This window comes from Rhynchophorus ferrugineus, unplaced genomic scaffold (genome assembly GCF_030347505.1).
Source record: "Rhynchophorus ferrugineus isolate W39M unplaced genomic scaffold, kcgeb_rfMv2 rfM7, whole genome shotgun sequence".
NCBI lineage: Eukaryota > Metazoa > Arthropoda > Insecta > Coleoptera > Curculionidae > Rhynchophorus > Rhynchophorus ferrugineus.
The window spans coordinates 11,894,726-11,918,791 of NW_027472586.1; the positions used below are offsets into that span (position 1 = coordinate 11,894,726).

At 33.8% G+C, this 24,066-nt stretch overlaps 1 protein-coding gene across 2 annotated transcripts in view; it reads left to right on the forward strand.

The window, feature by feature from the left end:
- The first annotated feature begins 2,482 nt into the window (after positions 1-2,482).
- The window catches only part of heph (polypyrimidine tract-binding protein 1 heph), a 953,472-nt gene continuing 931,888 nt past the window's right edge, over positions 2,483-24,066 (forward strand). Inside the window, exon 1 of one of the 2 annotated variants that reach the window (XM_076409826.1) lies at positions 2,483-2,789. The gene's annotated coding sequence lies outside the window, so the exon portion shown is untranslated. The remainder of the gene's footprint in view (positions 2,790-24,066) is intronic. The other variant, XM_076409822.1, reaches the window with a different exon arrangement.

Sequence of the window (24,066 nt, forward strand, 5' to 3'; positions counted from 1 at the left end):
TATCTGGAAACTCGGCATCAAGCCAAGTATTTGCTTCAACTGTATTATTTTCCTTCAAAAAACAATATCTTATCAACACACGAAATTCCTTTTTATCCATTTTTTCACGATTACAAAACTTGCTTCACTCAAAATGCTATAATTCACAAACTAATGATCCGACAGCTCTCAAATTTATGCACGCATCTTTTGGGGGTTAGGGCTAACTAAAAATCAAATAGAGTTAATTCTAGTAGGGCCATCTATGTGTCAGGCCGGGGACTTTTGAATTAACCTGTTAGTTAGTTGTTATCGACTAACCTACAATTTATTTTTACAGTAACTTAAATCTATAGTCACACAGGTAGTACACAAGAAAGTAGACAAGGAAGTACATCATCGAAGGAAACAAGAATCTCTCCAAAATATCTGTGAACTTACGTCATCACAGTTGATGATGTCAAAACGGTGCAATATTGCCGCATCAACTCTGATTTTTAGTTCAGTTCTTTGACATACAAGAAAAATCTAAATTAAATAATTGAACAAAAATGTTATCAAATATAATTTATTTTAACGTTATAGTACATTTAAAGCATATATCATCGAATAATTTATATTTATATAATATAATTAAATATATAATAATATAATTTTTATTTTATATATTTATTTACAGTAACTATATAGCCATAATAGTTTATAGATTAGAGTTGTGTTATATTTAGATTGAACTCTTTTCCTCGCCACCCATGAGGTAGAGTTCTAGGCGTGTTTTTTACGTAGTGGTATTCCCTGGAGGCTTAATCCACTTAATTAACAATTGTATATCCAAGTATTATATTTTACTTTCAATAGAGAACATACTTACCTTTTTCTGTTTAGTTCTTGTTTCCTTCGATGATGTACTTCCTTGTCTACTTTCTTGTGTACTACCTGTGTACACCATTCTTGATAAAATAATCGTCTCCCCATACGTTATAACCTAATGCTCATGTATAATTCTGAATAATTCCGCATATATCGATGGACATAAATCCTTCACATTCTACAATACAATTTCCTACAGTTATCGTATAGTAATTACATACTCGCCTTTAGTTGTTTCTACTCTCATCATCCAGTCTTGGAAATTGTCAGCATTGAGTCACAATTTCACATTCAGAAAGTTTAATTCAGGTGAATAACTAAGCTGTTACTTTCCAATATATCTTAAATTTTGTTCACGATTTAATCTTTCGTCAATTTCTTCTTCGACATGTCTGATCACTCCTGTTTCCAGCAGAAAGAACAATATGTGCTATGATTGATAAATCCTAATCAATTGTTATATTCCTCTGAAATAATTATAGTAAATTATGTTAATGTTAAATAAATTATTCACTGTTTTTATACATTTCATAGCTAATAACAAGCTGATCTTTGATGCTGATTCGTCACCCGCTTCGTATGAGGACCGTTGGTTTTTCGCTGAATCCAAGAGGATATTTTAAATATTTTTCAGACATTTTAATGACCGTGCCTATACCAATATTCAGTACAGCTGCAATACGCTAAAATTTTTTTCAATAAAAACCGCAGCAGCTTAATATTTAACAGTAAACATGCTTACATCTCTAACAAATTTTATTGCAAGAGGGAGCCTCCATTATCTCATTCTTGTTCGAAGTCTAATCGGTTAGAGTCGCAAACTGTTCAGTCTGGCATCGGCATTGCCAATCAGAGTAATAATAAGCAGCGATTTGAAATTTATCAAAACAAGCAGAGCGTTAAGACAACGTTTGCCACTTTATAATCTGTTTTTGCTATTTTCAAGAATTTTGCATACGTTTGACAACCGGACGACTTTGACAGGCTGGTTCGGTTACACGTTCGAACTCATCAGACAGCATCGTGTCTCTTTTTAACTAAAATGAAATGAGAAGGAAAATATTGTCTGATTCTAAAATAAATTTACTAATTGCGGCAGGCAATACATTAAACATCTTGATGACGTATGTTCACTACTTCTTTGGGTAGACTATATGTTAGTCTTTCCATACCACATGCTCCACGATTAGCGAATGAATCATTTCTCTGCACTCTCTATGCAATTCCTGAAAAACGTTGTTCTGATTTTTACACTATCGATACTTCTTTGAAAGAAATATCGGGCAAACAAATATTCGCAAAAAATATCGGTATATTTTTCGGTATCTCTGTAATAACGCACGACAACGACCGGAACCAGGCATCGAAACGTCGCGACATCGACGCTCCGAGCGCGACCGACTATCTTCCACAGCCCACTGCATTTTCTGTTCCCCTTCACCTGCATTTTCTTGCCAGGTACCCAGCCCCACAGGTAAACAAACGGTAAACAGTCAAACGACTCGCGTGCGCGTTTTTTTCCATCGGCTTCGTTCTTTTCCGACCGATTTCGACACGGCTCGCCCGTCGCCGCAGCAACGAACGTTTACTCAGCCGGGATGGCGCGCCACACATCGAAATTTTCTAAACGAACATCTTCAGTCCGCCGACTAGATTATTCGCAATAACGCGCGTTCGTTTTTTTGTGTTCGTGTGTTTTTTTGATAGTTTCCGTCGCCACGGTAACGATACCTTGTTATTGTCAGCGCGGTTACTTTCTGTGTTTGTGGATCTTTGCCTCTCTCCCTCTTCCGAATATCCATTGAGCGAGTGTCAAGAGTGTTTCGTTCGTAATAAATTGTTTTATTTGTTGGTGTGGTGACGGTGCAGTTTCTCTTCTTTTTTTGGATCCATAACGGACACCTGCTACCAGACAATTCGCGGCGTTTCTGTGTCTTAAGGTAGGTGAAGGCCGCTGCAAAACGAAAGATGCAGTTGTGTTGCTGGTAGAGTGTGGCGTAACATCACAATTGTTTCAGTGTCATCGCTCGAGGATTTTAATGTTTACGTATACGTTTGTTGTATTGCAGACGTTTGTTATTATTTACATGAGTAAAATAAAACATTTAGCTTCATTTAGCACGTTCTGGAATGCTATAAGGTGGTTTTTAATACATGAGATGTAGTAAAACGTAAACAAAATTTGAATTTAATGGAAATCACAGATTTCTTAAAATAATATTTTGCATTGAATCATAAAGTACATAGGATAGGAGTTTGTGCAAGTAACCTCTACATAAACACTTTGTTGTTGATGTTTTTCATGAGCATTTTTACATAAATGATGCACCAGCTTCATGAAGTTCATTCCTCAACGATTGTCGATTTGTTGACATATATATTTGACTATATATTTGTTCTTATATTTGCTTCATATGTATGTTATAAAATGAAATTGGCTTAGGTTTTTTTTAATTTATTTATCACATTGTTACTAGTCATATCCGACTAACCTAGTATTTGTCTTCACAATAGCTTAGATATATACCTAGATTATGAGGACCCATCAGCCTTAACTTAGTCTCTACTGTAATAATGTATTAACATTGCTGTTTTTCTATTAAATGCATCTCATTGTACTACACTAGACAATATCAAATTATTTGATTCTTTTCAGTCTGTGTGCTGTTCTGATGTTATCCAAGAGTTGTAATACTTCGATGTTGGTACTAGAATGTACTCTCCTTGCGGTTCTCTTGTTTTTCTGAGTGACAGTCGGTGTCTGAAGGTCTCGGTGTAAGTTACCAGTCCTCCAGTATGCACCTACAATATTTCTCAAAACTTTATTCTGGAAAACTTGCATTGCACTGTATTTACATTAGTTTTCGTGGGACATCCCCATAATTGAATTCCGTATATCCGTATAGGCTTCAGTACTTGCTTATATAGTAGCAATTTACTATGTGATTGTAATTGTGACTTTCTTCCAATTAACTAATACGTTCTCCTATTTTTGAACTCAAGTTCTTTTCTTTTCTTTTTTACATGTTCCTTCCAGTGAAGTTTTGCATCAAGATTCATTCCGAGCGTTGTTAGCTATATCTAATAATAATTTATGGCGTCTTCGCTATTGTCTCCGACAGCAAGAATCGCAGTATTTTCAGCAATATTGCACATGCAGAGTCAATATACTTCCTTGTGGTAACTTATTTTAGCTTCTTCTATTGTACAGTAGGCTTGCTTTTGTTTGATATGAATATTTTGGCTATAATGTAAGCTTTTAATAGCTCAGCGTGTTGTTTTATTAACATTTTTATACCTTGTGAACAAAACCATTATGCTATACCTTATAGAAAGAAGCCTTGTGCTACATCTAGGTATATAGATGAACGTACCTTTTTACCTTCATAAACCAGTCTAAATTAACAAGGCAATTAATTTAGTTATTCTTGTATTATTTTATTCTGAACTGCAAGCTTTTGTCCAAATTTCAATAGTCAAGGCGTGGATGTTCTTTAATTGTATTTTTGATGGCTAGAGGTCTTTGAACACCTTCAATCCAGCTTTTGAGGCCTTACAGCTATAACTGCGATACTTTTACTAGGACTCTTATCTACACTAAGGAATATTTCTAGAGTAACTGCGAAACAATTGCCAATCGTTGTGAACCTGTCTTTTTCTTGATAATCTGTTTCTTTTGTTGATAAATAAGTTGGATCCGCTTGATTGAATGACTTAAAACGTGAACATCTTTGTACATAAATAGTTTAAAAGTTTATTTTATGGGAAGAATCGGTTATTTACTCAACGGTTCATATATTCTAGATTGATCTTTCTTTGAAAAAACCTCGGATTCGACGCAGAGGGGTAATTCGTAGTACCCATTTTTTAATATATTTTTGAACAATTTTTACTGTAGGTTATTGATGTGATACTGCTTCATCAAAAATCTTCTTTAACTCAGGTGGTTATATTTATTACAAGGCCGTCATATTCAGCTAAGTTATTAAAAAGTAGTAATACATATATTTGTCTATATTATCTTTGGCTAACCCATGGGTTTGGTGCGATTTTCGTAGTTCAATCACTTTTTATCGCCAGTTACAATACGCTACAGAAAATTCTTTTTTTACTTGGCAAGCAATGAAATTATGTTGTTGAAGTGGCTCGAAATAGATTTTCTGTCAATTCATATGGTAACCATTTTACCTCATTTTCGTAAATTTTTTCATCATATATCTGGAACAAAAATCAAGAATATACTTGGAAGTACTTTATTCATCAACTGCAAAGTTTTTTGTAAGTTCTTTGAGAGGTTGAACTCATTTTCTTCAATAAGTGTTTGGGGTAAGTTATATGGCTCGGTGAATGGAGGTAAAACGAAATGAAACAGTGGTGTTTATATTATGTTACCCTTATTTATTGGCAATATAAAAAAATGTAGAAAATACAAAATAGATAAAACGGATGGCAGCGGTGTCACCTGGTGACGAGGCTTGGGCAGTCGATGGTGGAACGTCTGAACCAAACGATGGTTGGTTACTGAATGATCGAAATACCCTTCTATAAAATCCCAGGTACGTCTCGAGGTTGCCAGCTATTCGTTATCGTGTTCTACTTGTCGCTGCTGGCACCCCGCCCGTGTTCAATATCTGGAATTATATTTCTGGGTACTTTGTCGGCCGTTATTCCACGATGTAAAATTTGACATGCCTCAAGGTCGTTACAAGTGTACCAATTCATTGTCTTTGAACTTATTTGTTCCTTCGGGTTCACCATTGACATTAAAATCAACATTTTTTTAGGTTACAGATTTATCAAGAACATACTTAACATCACATGGCTATATTTATTACAACTATATTGACCATTATATGTTGTCATCGAACGTATCTGCAATATACGAGTAAAAGAAAACCTACACCTCTAAGAAGTGTGTAGGTATAGTCAAGTTCGTGAGCGAGAAATAAATGAAGTTAATAACACAGTTTCTCTTGTCATTAAATCTTCTGGTTTTCCACTATGTTTTTTGTATTTCACGCCAAATTTACGTTACAATATAACTAATATATGTGCACCTGATATAGTTTAAACTATTATTAATAATTTAAATAATATATTGGAAGGTAGACGCAATACATAAATGTGCTGTATGAATAACTTATTATATTACGGGCGTTTTATGCTAATTTATCAACTAATTAATGTTTTGTTATCATAGCAATTATTTAAACTATACTTGGATAATTTATTAAAAACATAAACAAAACTATTCTTACAATTGAATAATATTATGAACCGGCTTGGTGGCGACAGGACGGTTCTCCTACTATCCGATAAGGAATAACAATACCAAATACGCCAGTAATCAGGCCGTATCTTTTGGGATGGTCCGTAAGTTGGTCACTGGCTAGTCGGTAAGCTTAATGCCGAGGATCGTGGTTCGGAGCCGACGTTAAACGGTAGGCCCAGTCCAGATAAACTCTCGTTGGTGATAAGGATACTTTAAAATATATTCAAAAAAATTATGTAAAATGTTGACTTCCACTCTTCGTTTGCTTTTATCATCTTGTTTTCATATTAGTTTGTGTGACAAAGTTCCAACAATGTAAACCAATACTTTACAAAATAGGAATTAAAGTACTATAACATTTTGTTGTTATTACTAATCTTTCCAACATTCGCTTTCATTTTGGATTTATGAAACCACGTCAATGTATTTAACTACAATGTTGTTAAATCTTCGAATCTTCTGGCCATATTATTTATAATATTTTTGTGTTCGAACTTGCCATTGTTCTTTTATAATTCCAACAATACTGGGATAATCAAAATAAGAACAAATAAATTAAAGCAATATTGCTTAAAGTAATAATTAAACAGAATAGTTCAAATCGGTGCAGTCTCATTTTTTATATTGAATTGGATTGCTTAAATTTGGGTTAGAATGGTGCCATATTTTAAAAATTACAAGAGGAAACTCGACGTAAGTCAAGCAGAAACAGTGAATCTATGGCATAAAAGGGAGAGCTGACAGGACCACCAGCTTATACCAACGTGTCTCTACAATAGGCTTGATGCGAGAAGCCCAATTGACAACTGTGAGTGGTTTCCTGTCTATGAGTGTTTTGTTTTATTCCATGGTTTTGTAGTATAATATTAGCTTTGTTCATTTCTTTTCCATATTAAATTTCTTCTTTCTGAGTTCTGGCTTGGTGTGTTATTATATAGAAGATACTAAAATACGTTATTAAACTGCAATATTGGAAGTGACAATATTTTGTATATGTAACATGAAATAACAATTAAGATAATTAGAACATTTTAAACGAGGTTTTGTGTTTAGAAGCGTGACTACGAAAATTCACGCAAACCAAATTGTTACAATATGATTCCGGTTATTTTTATTCATTTTATTTTAGATTACGTGTATTATAAACTAATTAACAGTTACGTATATGCAGTGTTAAAAATCCAATTAACATTTATATTAAAGCATTAATGTTTTTAATTTTCAAAAAATTTAGGACACGACAAATTTAGCCATTTTTCCGATAAGATCCATACAATCTGCTATAAAATGTTTTATGATATAATAATTTTATGGTGCTTTGGTTCTTTTATCAAAAGACTATTATTAGAAATAATATTTGTCTTATTATTCAGTAATATTTTGCGCTGGAGCAAAAGGTGGTTGGGTCTGAAGATGGTAGATGAGATTCTGTCGAAACTTTGTATATATAGGGTGGGGCAAAATACCCCGCTAGCAATGACGCATTTTCCGCTGAGTGGCAATATGGAATGATTATATTCAATAAATATTATCACTATTTCTGCTCGTTCTTGTGGCGTATATTTATCCGTAATAGAATTTGGACGTCTACCCAACACAATGGTTAAAGCGAAACTGAGCTAAACATCACATAACCAATATGGCGCGCAATCAAAATGGTAGCGATACTTTTGACCCACCCTATAGTACGTATATATAGATTTATCAAATGTGCAGAGTTCTAAACAAAAATATTTAATTAATTTGATAACAACTTATATATAATCCCATTTTAATAATATACAAACTCACACTAAATGTGTATTTAGTATAACACATTCAAATTAGAAACACCATTGCTTTCATATGTATCTGGTTTTTGTTTTTTACTTGTATATATAGTCAATTTAAAATAGCAGTGACATGGGAAACGTTGCAATGTTGCCGCAGCTACTCTGAGTTTTAGTACATTTAGGCTCTGACATATAACAAAATTTTAGCATAAATAAAATAATTGAACAAATATTCGATTAAATACAATTTATTTTAACATTGTAGTACACCAAATGCATTTATTATCGAAGAGCTTAAAATTATAATTAATTTTACAGCCACAATAATTTATAGGTTAGAGTTGTTTTATTATATAAACATTGAGCTTTTTTCCACACTAATACCGGCAGTGTTAGGGTTCTAGACGCGTTTTTATATATAGTGATATCCCCCGAAGGGCCTAATCCACTTAATTAACAGTTCTATATCTGAATAATGTATTTTATTTTCATTAGAGAGCATATTTATGGTTTACGCTTAGTTCTTGTTTCTTTCGATCCTTGTAAAGTCATTATGATATTACTACAGTTCTCTTTAGTTTGTCCTGTTACTATCTGTATACATCTTTCTTGATAAAACTACATTTAAGCACTGCATCCTCCTTAATGCATTTGCTATATCTGCAAAACAGTGTTATTTCTCTACTCATACATGTTAATCAAACGTTCATGTATATTCTGAACAATAGCACACATGCTCACAAGGATTTCACATTCTATAATACAATTCCCTATAATTAAAATATATTAATTCTATACTAACCCTTAGTTGTTTCCGCTTTCATCACCCTGTCTTGGTAATCGTCAGCATTGAATCATAAGCCAACATTCATAAAGTTTTATTCAATCACAGTCACTTTCAGAAATACTAGTCAAATTAATAACCAAGCTGTTTATTTTCAATCTATTAGAAACTTCAAGATTCTACCATTGTCTATTTCTTCTTCAATGTGTCTGATCGAGCTCATACAAACGGAAGGTGTTAATTTCGACAATGCTTCATTCCATAAATCCAGATAGTTCTGGTTTGAATATCCTCCTCGACCTGTACATCTATTGTAATAATTCTTTGCAATAACCCATGTCAACTCAATTAAATTAAAAATGCAGTGATAGGGAGGGAGACATTATACTCTGTGGCCATAACATTCAGTAATTTGATCTACTATGTATCTTTTCTCAGGCTTAATTCTAATAAAGTAAATTACATAAAATGCAGTTAAATATTTCATTTATATTTACCTAGTAATAATTTGAAATAGTTAATTCTTTAACATGATTTCCTCGAAACTTATTTTATGTACTTTAAACCATTCCTTAATTGCAGCCTTTGTTGATGATAGATATGGTACATTGTACATAACAATTACTGATGGTTCCTCCAACTTCTTTAAAAGCTGATTTTCAAACTACTGCAAAGATAAGTTATGGTTCATTTCTTCATGGTAGTCACACTTGGACTTAGAAAAATACTAATTTTGCACCAGGAATAAAACCATTCCTGTTTCCAGCATGAAGAACTAAAAAAACCTAATCGATAGTTATTCCAACGTTTACCATTTTCCATGAACCTTTGTTGTCTTTATACTATATTTATCATTATCTTGCCATGAGCAACTAAATGTACCATTCTGAAATATTCATGGCTTTTTTAAATACATAAATTGATATAATTCTTCCTTGATTTTGTTATACATTTTTAAAATTAGTTTTCTTTTAAAAGCAATCTCTGGAAGTTCCACTAAACCCCTTCGTGGGTTATCTTTACACCACTTAAATTCTAGATTATCCAACAATATCTGGACGGATGTTCTACATCTCTCAAATAGCTGTATATTTTTTGGATTTTCGTGGATACTATCTCTTTTTAAATAAAATAAAATGACAAGGATAAAATTGTCTGACTGCAAAACGAATTTACAACTTTAGGCAGACATATATTGACACTCATGTCATTGCTATTTTGATTTGACTCTACATATATTAGGTTTTATTAATATGTTAACACTCTATTGACAACTTTTAATTTGTAGGATCACTATCTTCGAAAGCCTTACAGATATTTTTATTTAGTTTAGTAAAAAAACATTCAGATCTATTAATAAACATGATAAGGTGTATTTTCGTGCCGGCATGCTTGTTTATTTATGATTTAATTCTGTTGTAGAGTTGATATGAATAGGATAATTTGTTAGATTAGCACTGATACAGACGACATTGTCTCCATTCTTATTAAGTAGAACTTTGTCGGATTAGGATAAAATATAGACCTATAAATTGATTTTAAAGGATTTGTAATAGGTGGTGTTACTGTGTATTAAATCGTATCGGATTGATTTGTCATCAACTTCATGTTTTCAAGCTTTACTTTTTAGTATGTGTCATGTCACTGTTACAGTCAATTGTAAACAAAATATTTTTTCGATGCGTTGAAATTGTCAACCATGCTTCATCGATTTCAACATGTGAATATTGGCTTCGATGTTTTAAAAGTGGTGATTTTAACATCGACGAAGACAAAGAGCGTTCTCGACCGCCAAAAAAATTGAATATATTGAAAGGCGTTTGTCAACTGTAAAGTGCTCCTTCAGCGACAAAATCGGAAAGGGTTTTTTATGGGGACCACCTGCTCATGTATCAACATCATCGGCAAAGCTGAACATCCATGGCTCCAAGCTAATGCTCTGTATGTGGTGGGATCAAATTGGTGTGGAATAATATGAGCTGGTCAAACCTAATGAATCTATCAGAGGGGATTGTTATCGACTAAAATGGATGCAAAAACACAACAATGTTATTCTTCAGCATCATATCGCTCGGCCACATGCTACAAAATCATTTTTGTTTTCGAGATGGAATCTGTAAATTGCCTGAACGATATTGTTAAATTTCGTAATCCTTTTATTTTAAGAGATTATTAGTTTGATGAAGCTGAATCAGGCGAATATGGTGGCTGAAATCACTATGACCAATACTACGTTTTATTATGTTTGTCCATTGTAGTATATTATTTATTCTTTTTTGTGAGTAAATTTATAATTTATTATACGACTTTATCTTCGCATCATAACAGATAAATTATATTAGCTAGTAAAAAATGGGATGTTAATATATTGAGACGTCCTAAACATCATCCGACTCCTGCTTTTATCCCACCAAATTGGTCGGTTGAGGTTTGTTTTATTACTTACCCTTTTACCTGTTACAACACGTAGCTAGTTGAGTTGCTATTGTAATTGATACTGTTATTATAGTAATAAACTTCCTCTACAATTTCGTAGGTTAATTAATCTAACATTTTAATACTTTGTATATATTTTAATATATGCTATTATTCACAATTATAGTTGTTATTATCATGGTTGTTAAATAAACTATAATTAATTTGCTAATGATTATTGATTATTTCTATATTTATTGCAGAAACTAGTTTATTATCATATGCTAAATTGTACATTATTTTAACATAGTTTTCAGCTGATACTTTTTTTATTGTAGTTTAATATTATTGTTCTTTTGTACTCGCATCAATATACAATCACGACAAGTGCGGGATAAATATATCGTATGTACTTCCGTAAAATTAAAATAAACTATTTAGACTAAAGTTAAGAGTATACCCTATTTAAAACAGCAGTAAACTTACGTTATCAAGATGTATAATATATTGTCTACTATAGTTTGTAAATTCGTGGTAATATCAGACAATATATTTCTTACCATTTTATTCTAGTTTAACTGACAGTAGAATATGTTTTTTTACACTTATTGTGTACTTGTTTTCCATACAGTTAGTTTTGTTTTTAAGTAATAAGAGAAAAAAAAAATATATATATATATATATAATTAAATAAATTTAATTTAAATAAATGCAGTGTCTATTGGCTGAACATAATTAGACGAAAATTAACACACATAGCTATATAAAGTACGATCGATCTATAGTAATAAAATCGCTTATGATCAGTTGATTAAATTCCTACCGATATTCGAACAAGTATCGAAAACGAACAGTTTCATTATGACAGCATACATTATTCAAGTACGAATCGAAAATGTGTTGAATCATTTAAACGTGCCAGTAATTGCTTTTCATTTGCCTTGACAAAAATGCGATTTGAATATTGAAAACTTTGCTATGAATGAGACCATAAATTTTTGAAAATTCCTCATTTCAATTATTTCCTTTCCGTTAACGTATATATTACAGATGTTTAAATGGTGAATGTATTATCAGTAATTATTATACTGACTATTAGGTGTATGATTTAATTTTTGTAGGGTTTTTTACCAAGTTTGTTTTATGTAAAAGTACATAATGCATATAGTGTGGAAATATTGCCTGTTGTGTTCTATGACTTTATGCCATCTTTCAAGTAACTTACGAATGCTGTTGCTAAGGTATGATTTGCATCAACGAAACAGCGTTGGTCTAAGTAATGGTCTTTCAATGCATGTGGATTGAAAAGTGGGTCTCTCAAAAATTAAATAAAGCGTTGATGGTTTTCCAACTGGGACGAGTATTTTTAATCTTCACCTGGAACGATCGTCCTGACATAAATGATTTGATAAGAGTGTTTGGGTCAGCGGATCGACCTAGCCGAAAGCATTTTGCCACTAAGCCTTCATGCCAAACCTTGCCAAAGGATTTATTTCCAAGGGGATCGCTTCAAATCTTTCACGTTGGTTAAAAGCTCAGTAGATTTTTGCGGACAGCCGATGAGCCTGATGAATGGCTGAACGGATTGCTTATCTAGAATGATATTTTTTCAAACTGATCAAAAGAACAATAATAATAAACTACAATAAAAAAAGTATCAGCTGAAAACTATGTTAAAGTCATGTTTGCCTTCGTAAAATCATTGGGAGCATAGAGAATTGCTCTTCCAGTAAGCTTGGTATTGAAAGACTTGACACTGATAGATTCGCAGTCAGAAGGTGATGACTTGGATTCTTGTTTTGAGGATAATCGCGATTAGTTCGTGTTTCCAGGTAGATGGGAAGTGTTGCAGCATCAGACTGGAGTTGATGATATTAGTTAGTTCGGCGAGATGCTTGTAGGGGAGCTTTTTAAGTTGTTTTCTGAGTTTTTGTGTTCGAAATTTGAGTTGTATTGTCGTGCTTATATTGATATGTTAAAACTAACTGTCATGCAACATTGAATTGACACCAACCATCAATATTTTGTGGTTGAATTAAACATTATGAAGTTGAAAATTTACCCTTTTAACAAATAGAGTTTTATATCTTTTACTGTAGCTTCAGCTACGTCGAATTATAAAAAAAATCTATTGTGTAGAAACTTTGTGCATATTATATTACACTCTTCGCAAAAAAAAAGAACATCGGTCGTAACGAGATATTAATAATGGTACACACAAAGCTTTAATATCGTCCAATGCCCCTTTCTATGTGGACGTAATGACCGTTCATTTTCCAATATTCATATTGATTTTTAAAAAGGTAATTGCGATAATTATGACTGGCAATTTTATTTTGTCTGAATTATATACTTTTGTTCCAGTTAATATCATTGATGAAAACGACATCAAACAACAATTATTCGGAATAAAAAGTCTAGTCGGTCATACAAAATAGACATTATTATTTATTATCTGTATTTAACAGGGGAGACGATTAGGCATTCAACAATGCAAGTCTTTTAACTCTTTAGTTTGGATGAGTAGTTTTTTAAAATCTAATTAGAGAGTCAATAGTCAGAGGGATATAAATCTGGTGAATAAGCTGAATGTTTAAAAAAGTATTAAAATTATAAAAAATAATTAAAAAAAACTGAAAGTTACAATAAATAAAAAAATCATTGGAGAATCCGTAATAGGGTTCTCATAGTATAACAGGTCAATTGAATTGTCCAATTCAGGGGACAGGACGGCGACAATTGTCATTGTCCCCGGCCTGACACAGAGATGGCGCTACTAGAATTAAATCCATATGTTTTTTATTTAGCCTTGACCTTCAAAAGATGCGTCTATAAATTTGACAGCTGTCGGATCATTAGTTTGTGAATTATAGCATTTTGAGTGAAGCAACTTTTGTTATTGTGAAAAAGATGGATAAAAAGGAATTTTGTTTGTTGATAAAATATTACTTTTGCAAGGGAAAAATACAGTTGAAGGAAAAACTTGGCTTGATAAAAAAATCCACAAAATGATGTTGAATGATCGTAAATTGAAATTGAATGAAATAACAGACACTCTAAAGTGCACTTAACGTGTACATCATATCATTCACGAATATTTGGCTGTGAGGAAGTTCTATGAAAAGCGGGTGCCGTGCGAGCTCGCCTTTGACCAAAAATAATGACGAGTTGATGATTCGGAGCAGAGTTTGAAGATGATCAAGCGTATTAAACCCGAGTTTTTGCGTCGATATGTGATAGTGGATGAAACATAGCTCCATCATTTTACTCCGAAATCCAATCGATAGTCATCCAAGTGGACTGCACACGATGAACCCGCTCCAAAGCGTGGGAAAACTCAACGGTCGACTGGCGAGGTTATCGCGTCTATATTTTGGAATGCGCATGGAATGATTTTCATTGACTACCTTGAGAAAAGAAGGATCATCAACGGCGACTATTACATAGCGTTATTGGAGCATTTGAAGGACGAAATCGCTGAAAAACGGCCGCATTTGAATAAAAAGAAAGTGCTGCTTCACCAAGACAATGCACCGTGTCACAAGTCAGTGAAAACGATGGCAAAAATCCATGAATTGGGCTTCGAATTGCATCCTCATCCACCACATTCTCCAGATCTCGCTGCCAGTGAATATTTCCGCTTCTCAGATCTCAAAAGAATGCTCGGTGGGCAGAAATTTTCGTCGAATGAAGAGGTGATCGCCGAAACTGAGGCCTATTTTGAAGCAAAGGGCAAATCGTACTACAAAAATGGTATCGAAAAGTTGGAGGGTCGCTATAAACAGTGTATCACCCTTGAAGGGAATTATGTTGAATAAAAAAAACTAATTTTGCCAAAAAAAGTCTTTTGGTAGGCCGGGGACTTTCAATTGACCTGTTATATCGTATTTTTCCAACCAAAAACGAAAGGCAATTACGTAGAAATTTAATTAAGCAAATGATCGAACGCGTTTTCGATATTTATCTGAATAATGTATACTTTTATAATGAAACTGTTCGCTTTTCCCTCTTGTTCAAATATTGTTACGAATTTAATCAAACTGCACATACTAGAGTTTATTAGATTGATCGTCATATATTAATAATGTTCTTTGTAATGGAAAAGCCTGTGGCTTTGGCGTCGCTCTACATCGATAGCTCCATATTGAAGCTTCAATAAAAATCCAGACTGACGATTATATAGAGTACAAGAACTGGTAAATTTTGTTTTGGATAACAAATATTAAGAGATCAATGTGAAATTGAGGACAGATAGTTGCATTAGGTTGGTTATAATGTCCTCTAATGAATTGTATATTCTGATAATTTTTCATGTTAAAAAGGTATTTATTGAGAAATATTGATGATATAATAAGCAAAATACTTTCCATTATTAAATTGATGTATTATACAGTGCAAACAATTAGGAGCTTGCGTGTATACTGATCGTGTTTTCACTTAAAAAGGCATTTATTGAGAAAAAATAGTACAATACATTTTAATCAAAATGCTTAAATTTCATCATCATCTAAGACTATTTCTTGTATTTAGCATAGCGATGCCGTGTTGAAAGACCGTTATTGGTTTGACAACGATCCAAGCCCTTCTCCATCAATCTGAACAAGTGATAATCGCATAATTAGATGGCGCTATGTCTGGTGAGTAAGTTGAGTGCAGCAAAAGTACCAATTCGAGCTGCAAAAGTGTATCCTTCATAATTCTCTCGCGTGTAGTCGAGCGTTGTTATGCGAAAGTATTACGTTGCCTCGTTACTCTCTCTTGCGGGCATTTTTTGCAAAAACGAGTAGATTTTGTTCAATTAACGTCGCCATATATCTGTTTTGGCAGTTTGAGACCCCGCTTCGGCGTCAATTTGGACGGTTCTCCTGAACTAAGCTACGCATTTTTGCACTTGAATTGTCGTAGTAGATAAACACACACATTATTGGCAGATGTTTAGTCTTAAGGTACGATGTTTTAAGTCATTTAAGTTTCATTACCTAACATGACCATTCGTCCTTTTCAATAAATTATTATATACCTATAACACCAAGAATCGTACACTGCTTATAAATTTCAATTAAAACATTCACATTCTACGTGCGATGAGTTCTTTTAAGGCCGATCCCGTTGGTCTAAAATGATGGAATGCTGGTGAAAGTGCGGATTCGCATAAATTAGTCGGGATTTTCAGAATTGTGGGTATGTTTAATCATCAGCAGGTTTGGAAAGGAAATTACTAAAATACGAACGCTGGTAAGAGTAGTTTATATTTTATGTGGAATACATGCGTACACACACACGTATATATATATATATATATATATATATATATATATATATATATATATATATATATATATATATATATAATGATTATATAATTATGGAATTTCAAGCTTTAAGTTATAATATATCGAAAAATACTACATCTTGTTACATATTTTAATGAAACAAATTAAATGATATCAACCAGATAAAACCTAATTAAACACGAAATATTTTAACTGTGAATATCTTATTTAGCTTAGTCTGTCTTCTGAAAATAATGTGGCTTAAAATAACTTGTGAGTATAATATTTTTCTAATAATGTATAGCTTTTACTGTTTGTTCATTTTTTCTGTGTTGATAAACATTTTTCGCTGTTGGTAATATCCTGTAAAAGAATATAAACGCAAAGTTGTCTAAAACAAGAACATATGTTTAATTTGAAAATAATGTTTCTACTTCTAATAGTCTTTGAAGAATAAGTTCTGCTGACCCCAAAATTTAACTTATATGGCCATATGTTATGCATTTCCATTCAGTTAAGTATATCAAGCATAATGAAAGATTAATTAGTCAAAGAACAAGAATTAAGAAACAGTCAAGGGGATCAAGATTTAATCAGAATTAAGAAGGAAGAACAAGTATCCAGAATGGAAGTCAAAAATCAGGAAAAATAAAATTCTTGTATGTCGGGTGTATCATCAGTCGGGTCTGATGACAGTGTTAGTGATCAGTGTTATCCTAAAGCAGACAGACGATTTAGTAAATCATTTCAATCCAATTCATAAATTATATTCACCATTACGTATCGATTTGATATCTTTTATTGTACGAGGGTCACTATATATATTTCGGGAATAGGAAAAAAACAAATAGTTAAGCGGCGAATAATGCATAGCTCGCATTATCATGATGAAGAACAATCCGGCGTCTCTTGTTTGTTTTCCTTATCTCACCGAAGACTTCTGGCAAACAAACGGTTATGTGCCAATCAGAATTTACTCTTCTACGATCTTCTAGAGGCACTGTTGCAATATGACCAGTTTTCCCGAAGAAACAGGCCACCATTTTCTTTGAAGTGCTTCGTGCGAATAACTTTTGTTGCATTTGGTTCATCTTGGAACACCCATACAGTCGACCGCTGCTTACTTTCGGGCTCATACGGATATATCCATGATTCGTCACCTGTCACGATTTTAAAGACGTCTTTCGAAGCACCGCGATTGACTTTCCGAAGCATTTCTTTGCACCAATCGAATTCGGTACTGTTGCAATACGACCAGTTTTCCCGAAGAAACAGGCCACCATTTTCTTTGAAGTGTTTCGTGCGCGAATAACTTTTGTTGGATTTGATTCATATTGGAACACCCATACAGTCGACTGCTGCTTTTTCGGGCTCATACGGATATATCCATGATTCATCACCTGTCACGATTTTAAAAACGTCTTTCGAAGCACCGCGATTGACTTTCCGAAGCATTTCTTTGCACCAATCGACACGAGCCTTTTTTTGAGCGATTGTCAAATTGTGTGAGATCCAACGCGAACATAACTTTCGCACAGCTAAGTGTTCATGTAAAATCGCATATATGCTGGCAGCAACGATGTTTTCCGGCCCAACAGCCAATTTTTAATGATCTTCACGATACTCGTCGGATAGCGAACTATGATCACGGTTGAATTCACTAAACCAGCGATACACGGTGGTTTTTGATGGAGCTTCATCGCTAAAATTCAAATTGATAAGTTGATTGATGCACTCTTGTTGTGATCCACGTCGAAAATGGTAAATAATCATCGCACGAAAGTGTTCACGATTCAGTTCCATTTTTTGCCGACACGAAACTTTCAACTAAATATAAAATAAACAGATAGCGTCCGTGCGACAAAATGTTCTGAGTACGTATATCAAAAATGTCAAACTTTACGATGGAACCGTCAGATGGACTCACATGACAACAGTGTTGCCAATTCCCGAAATAAATAGTGACCTAGACATAAACAAACTCGTTTTTGTGCATTAATTTACGCAAAGAAGAGAGAAATTAAATTGTATTTCCTTTGCAACATTATTTTCTCTCCTTAACGACTCAACAGTTTCGTTATATCGAGGTTACATTGCATTTAGGATAAGTTAACGATCTGCTACGGGGAAGTGGGGATATCTTTTGGCTAAATACTAAAACTGTGGACCACCACTATCGCGAGGTGAGCCGTCAAATGGAACATCAGCGACATCGCGGCGAAACTATCCATTTACCTTAACTCGAGCTAATTCGAATGGTGTTCCATAAACCGCATTACATAAACAGAGCGCGTCCCCTAAAATGTTTCAATTGAATTATTAAAGATTTATTTTGCCTTGGGTGGCGCGGCTGATGGCGCGGTGAGGGAGACGAGAGGTGGAGGGGTGGTTTCTGGTTAAGTTACGTAATTAAAAGGGTTTACGCAACAACAAAGGTATGAGCACCGCTCGCTAGTCTGGCGCTACAGGGAGTATGGAGGGTGAAGAGAAACGGGCCTCGACTAGAAGTTGTGTTGAAGTTTGATACAGTTGCAATTAGTAGTCGATTTGGTTTGGTTTTGCTATTATATCATAATAAGTGAGCTGAAATCAAAACATTGCATAATTGAAATGTAATGACTATTTGTTCGTACATTTCAAATGAATCACTGGGTACAGTGGAGGTCAAATTGTTTGGGTCAATATTGAGATTACTTAATTTTCTGATTTGATTGGATTTTCATGACAAATGGTTAGTTGGGGCTCTCTTATATATTTTTATTTTCATCTGTAATCTATTGAGATCATAAAAAGTACAGGAACAAATATACAAAGCAGTTTGTAGGAATGTTTGTCAAGGCGGTCGGTCGAAATGTGTGGCTCTCGATGCGATTGTTTGTCCGAACATTCACTACGATTTTTGGAAGCAATTTGCACGAGAACTAAAAACACTGATTGAAGAAATTCTTGTTTATTGCGATATTAAATTGATACATGCGGTCGACGGGAGAATTGACAGGATATTGGGTTAAGGCGAAGGAAGTACGGTAGCGCTGTGGAAGTGGTAATGTTACAAGGGGGTAGAGAAAGGAAAAGAGAGCGAGACATCGTCGTGGTGGTCTTTTATAGCGGGGAACCGCAAGGTTGCCCTGCGTTGCCAACCTTTGAAGTTGGTGTAGGTGAATGCGTGGTTTCCTAAAGGGTCGTAGCGGTTGTTACATCACTCCCCTCCTAATGGAGCTGCCGTGGAACGTACCTCTATGTGGTGCAGGTTTCGGAGTGCACCCACAATTACGCTATGTATCGCCTAGGGACTGTTTATGAGATGGGGATCCCAATCTGAGCGAGGAGTTTTACGGGATCAGCTGCCATCGAAGTCGTAGCAGGACGTCAATCGTCTTGGGGCGCTCCGATTTGTTTTAGGGTATCTATAAGTGTGATGCCTTGCGCGTCCCGTTTCATGATGCAAGGGTGTTCATGTGTTGATGGTATACATGATGGGCTTCTGTGGTTTTCGTCCATCAGGCTCGTGGTATAACGTCGACCATGTGATGTTGACGGGTTCCATTCCTCGTGCTATCCTTCCATGCACGGGTCAAGCACCTGTCAAGTGACTTATGTTGAGCTGGTTTACCTGTTAGGCACCTTGATCACGTCGGGGTCACCAATTATAGGAATGTTCGTTAGGTCGGTCGGCGGGTCGGTCGAAATGTGTTGTTGTCGATGCGATGGTTTGTCCGAACACGCACTACTATTTTTTGAAGGAATTTGCAGGGGAACTGAAAACACTGGTTAAAGAAATACTTGGTTATTGCGATTATTATTGATACATTTGGTCAACGGGATAATTGACAGGATATTAGGTTAGGTAGAGGATGTACGATAGCGCTGTGGAAGTGGTACTGTTACAAGGGTGTAGAGAAAAGAAAAGAGAGCGAGACGTCGTCGTGGTGGTCTTGTATAGCCGGGAACCGCATGGTTGCCCTGCTTTGCCAACCTTTGAAGTTAGTGTAGGTGAATGCGTGGTTTCCTAAAAAGTTTTTAATCTTCGTTCTAGTAATTTTAGTATTATTAAAAAAAATAATACAATTAATTTTAACATTTACCGATGCCACCTTTTAGTGTAATAAGGGCTTCTATGCATCAGGGCATGCTCTCAATGTATGTTTTCGCATCTTCCGAAGTTTTGGGGTTGCGGTAATAAATTCTTTAGCAATAGTCCAGTTAGTGAGTTCCCTCATATTTTCTATGGGATTCAGGTCTGGTGAATTTCCTGGCCAGGGTAAAACAGTGATTTTTTCCGGCAAATATGCAACACTTCTGACTTTGTGATACGGTGTCGAATCATGCATAAAAATATAGTTGTCGTCGTCAGGGAACCATTCATTTATATGCGGCAGTATCCGGGTTTCTAATACTCGCCTATTTCATTGTCATTTCTACTATGTATAGGCGTCCTATGCCTTTGGCATATATTATCGAAGGGTTTAAAACTATATTTAAGAACACAGGTATAATAGTTTGTAGGTTAGATTTGTTTTGTTTACATTGAGCTCTTCCACAACATCCATGAGTTAGATCTTCTAGGGGCGTTTTTGTGTAGTGTTATCCCCCTAAAGGCCTAATCTACCTAATTAACAATTGTATATCTGAGAAACGTATTTTCCTTTCATTCGAGAGCATATTTACTTCTTACGTTTAGTTCTTTTTTCCTTCGATAGTGTGTCTACTTGGCAAGTCATCTTGGTATCACTGTATTTTTATTTCTTCTGGTACTACCTGTGTACATTATTCTTGATAAAATTAATCACTGAATTCTGTCTAATGCATTTACCATATCTACAAAACTGTTAGTTTTCATTCTCTCCTCATATGTTCTAACCTAATGCTTTTGTTTAATTTTGAACAATTAAAATCATATCTGTGCACACAAATCTTTCATACCTCGTACCGTTTTCTACAATTATATTCAATTAATTATGTGCATACCTTCACTCTGTCTCAGGAATTTCCAGCATTATCACATATCCTGAAAGTTTCATTTAGTCGCTTTCACTTTACGACTCACTGTCCAATTCAACCACTAAACTGTTAATTTATAATCTGTCTCGAACATGTTCACGATTCCACCATTTATCAATTACTTCCTTTGTATGTCTTGAGTTCATCTAAACAGAAGGTGTTATGATTGACAATGCTTCCTTCCACATATCCGATCCAACAGTTTTTGATGGAATATCCTTCTGCAATTAACTGTTAGTAAATATAATGACCAACAAAACCCAATTGAATGCTATTGTAACTTTTACCTTTTTCCATCAATTTTTATTGTCTTTACACTTTATTTGTTACTGTCTTGCCAAAAATGCAATGAACCATTTTGAAATATTCAAGTTTCTTATATTATTTTATGCCTTTAATTAAATTCTTTTTAAGGTAACGCCTAGAAGTTCAATTAAACCTCTCCGATGGTTATCTCTACACCATTTAAGCCCTATGCCCTATAAGAGTGTATGAAAGGATGTCTTACATCCTTCAAAAAGCTGCATGCCCCTAATTCTTATTTATTCTTTCCATAGACAATTTTCTCTAAAATAATTTTATTAAATTATGTTTTTATCGATAAAATAGTTTGTGTACTTAGTGTTCTTATACATTTCATATATTTGATCTCGAATAGAGCCAATATCAAATTGGTAAAGATTCGTCATCCACTTTGTTTGTAGACGGGTTTTCTTGGGTGAATCTAATGTATTATTCTTCATTTTGTAAGCGATGTTATTCACAATACCCACAGTAATAGTTAGCACGGCAGCATCCAGCTAAAAACATTTTCAATAAAATTGTAGGGACTTATATTATTTAATATCATCAATAATTACCTCTAACGGAATTTACCGGCAAAGGGGGGCCTCCGTTATCTCGTTCCTTTTCGAAATAACCTATTAAAACCGCAATCAATTTGTGACCCTGAATATCTATTGTTTTCGGCATTTTCAAACAAAGTAATATAATATATTACGGATTTTAAAATTGACCAAAATAAAGGGCTAAAACAATGTTTGCCGGTTTATAACTTATAATATTTTGAATAATTTAGCGTACATCTGACAACCGGACGGCGACCAGCTGTCAGACGTATCTAAAATTCTTGAAAGCAATAGTGATAAGAAGTTTTAACTCTTACCTATAAATTATTGTGACTTTATAATTAACTGTAGTTTTTAGATATGGTATAATGTTAAAATAAATTATATTTGGTAACATTTTTCTTGAATTATTTTATTTAGATTAGAAATTTTGGTATGTCAATGCCAAACTGAATTAAAACACAGAGTTGATGCGGCAACATTGTAATGTTTCGACGTCATAAATATCCACGACGCATTACTAAAAAAACTTTGAATAGGCTATCGTTCAAAATAATTTCTGATAAAGCGGCAATATCTTTTGAACTTCAATCTAGTCAGTAAATCCGCAAACATACGGGTTTTTATAGACCAACTTGACATAACGGTCTTATTATTCTTAACGTTTATTTCTACTAAAATATAATTATTATTGATATTTTTATAACGTTTTATGGTTTTATATTAGCCGTCGCAAAGTAAATATGACCGGCAAACATTAAATTTCACGTTATAAATCCGCAATCTACAATAAGCCTTTATTTATTTTATGCGCGATGCCTTTGTTATGTGCCGTAAAAAACTTTTATCTCTACACGTGTCGTAAAATATTAATTAATGTTTTAAATTCAGTGTCTTTTTATAGTTTTAGTGGTTAGGGTTTTATATGAGCTCTGGTGCGGAGACAACGGGTTCTGTTTTTGATTGAAACGAAACAAAGCGAAAAAAAAACAAGAAAGTCAAAATAAAATAAACGCAACTGAATCATAATCGATTGAATCCATTATCAAGTGCAAAATATTATGAAGTATTAATATATTATTTGTGATATTTCAAATGAAACGTGCTGCTTTCAACATATAGAGCTAAATGGAGCTTGGTCTCATAACTATAGTAGTGACATAACAGTGACACGGGAGACTTGTTGAAGAATGTTGGGGTATGTTGCCGCAGCTACTCTGAGTTTTAGTACATTTGGGCTCTGACTTATAACAAAATTTTAATATAAATAAAATAATTGAACAAATATTCTATTAAATATAATTTATTTTAACATTATAGTACATCAAATGCATTTATTATCGAATAACTTAAAATTACAATTTTACGGCCACAATAATTAATAGGTTAGAGTTGTTTTATTACATATACATTGAGCTTTTTTCCACACTAGTAACGGTAGGATTCTAGGCGTGTTTTTGTATGTAGTGGTATCCCCCGAAGGTCTAATCCACTTAAATAACAATTGTATATCTGAGTAATGTATTTTACTTTCATTAGAGAGCATATTTATGTTTTACTATATGGCCATAACATTCAGTAATCTGATCTACTATGTATCTTTTCTCAAGCTTAATTCTAAAGAAGTGAATTACATAAAATGCAATTAAATATTTCATTTAGATTTTCCGAGTAACAATTTGAAATAGTTCATTCTTTAACATGATTTCCTCGAAACTTATTTTATGCACTTTAAGCCATTCCTTAATTGCAGCCTTTGTTGATGAACTTGTTGGGATTTTCTCCACCAGTATACTATGATATGGTGCATTGTACATAACAATAACTGATGGTTCCTCCAACTTCTTTAAAA